Consider the following 1,876-nt stretch of genomic DNA (forward strand, 5'->3'; position numbering starts at 1 on the left):
TTTTTTTGTCGATGATATTCTGCGTTTTCAGCAGAGCGGAGAAAAAAACCCTCCTGCTTCTCGCTAAAACTTCTGACCCCCGCTGAAATCATTTCGAGGATTCTCAGAACACCTGATCCCCTCGTTTTTCTTTTTTTCTCTCTCTCTCTGAGTCAACAAAGAGACGAAGGGATGAGGTGGGGGTTGTTTTCCCCTGGGCTCAGTAAAAGTAGTCCCCGCAAACACACACACTCACACACACACACACACACACCACCACCCCTCGACGGCTCATCTGAAGAGATGACTTTTATTGATCGGGTTTGATTTCTGCCACGGCTGAGACACAAAAACACAAATTCACTCTGATTCTTATTGTTTCTGGTCGTCTCTTTGCTTTTTCTTTTTCAACATCTGACGTCGACACGAGCGATATTTATCTCACCTGTTTATCATTCAAACGAACTTTCACTGTTTCCCTTCCAGTTTGACACTGAGTCACTGTAAGTTAAAAATAAAAACGTGTTTTCAAAGATAAACGATACACAGCRTTAGCTTAGCTTCTGCTGCTTTAGCTTTTATCTTTATTGAGTGATTCAAGATGGCCACCACGACAACAATGTGGAACTTTTACGCCTTTTAAAAATATTTACCTTATAGAAATACATTAACACTCCTGAATTTCTTCTAAAACATTGTTTCTTTTTTTTTTTAAACTTTGTTATCTTCAGCTACTTTTCTCTTTTAGGTGCTGTTCTGCTACTTTTTGGTACATTTAGCTAGCAGTTTGCTACTTGACTTGCTGATTTAAATTTTAGTAAAATTCAGTTATTTGTTAGCATTTTGCTTCTTTTAGCAAGCTGTTGGATAGTTTTACATTTTAGTTAGTTTTGCTACTTCTACCAACTATTGTGCTACTTTTAGCTTTTTGCTATCTTTAACTGATCTAGCTCTTTTTGGTTTTTAACTAGTGTTCTACTTCTTTTAACTTGTAGTCATCTTTTTGCTACTTTGAGCTTGTTTTGTCTTTTAAGCAGTGTTTTGATTATTTCAACTTTATGCTAGCCTTTTGCTGATTTGAGTTTTTAGCTAGTGTTTTGCGATTTTCAGCTTTAGGTTCTGTTTTTGCTTTAATGTAACTTTTTGCTACTTCCTGCTGTTGTTTTGACTTTTAACTCATCTTCAGCTTCTTTAGCTTTAACAGGTTTGTTTCAGCTTCTTTAAGCTTGTTTTTTAGCTTTTTTTAGAAGGTCAGTTTTAGCTTCCCTTAGCTTGTTTTCAGCAAATTTTAACTTGAACAGGTAACTGTTTCAGCCTCTTTTAACTCATGTTCAGGTTATTATTGCTTGAACAAGTAAGAGTTTTTGCTTCTTTAAACAGGTCAGTTTTTCTAGTTTAAATCAGTTTCAGGGACCTGAATTTGTGGCTTTGAAGTTCACGAGTTCATGACGTGGCCAGGACATCGACTGATTCAGCCCTGATTAAGACATTAGCCGACACAGGAGGAAACGAGCAGAAGACGAGCTAAAAACAAGGTTTAGATGTGAAGTGACATCAGGATGAGTTTCCAGTTTGAGACAGGCGTCTGTCCCATGATGCGCTCGATGCCTACGAGTTTAGAAATATGAGTCCTTCACTTCCTGCTCTCTTCTCACATCGTCAACACATGGTGGGAACTCGCCAATATGGAGGTCGTGTGTGTGTGTGTGTGTGTGTGTGTGGGGGGGGGGTTCAGCTTCAGAGAGAAGGTCACCCTCCATCCCCTGGTGCACGTAAACGACTCTTTTCTCCTTCTTTCAGGTTTAAAGCCGCAGACGAGGAGAGGAGGGAAGGTTGAGGTGGACGTGGAGGGACGAGCTGAAGTCTTCAAAAAAAAACTTTACTCGAAGCTGCCAGT

Source organism: Austrofundulus limnaeus, unplaced genomic scaffold (genome assembly GCF_001266775.1).
Source record: "Austrofundulus limnaeus strain Quisiro unplaced genomic scaffold, Austrofundulus_limnaeus-1.0 Scaffold142, whole genome shotgun sequence".
NCBI classification, from domain to species: domain Eukaryota; kingdom Metazoa; phylum Chordata; class Actinopteri; order Cyprinodontiformes; family Rivulidae; genus Austrofundulus; species Austrofundulus limnaeus.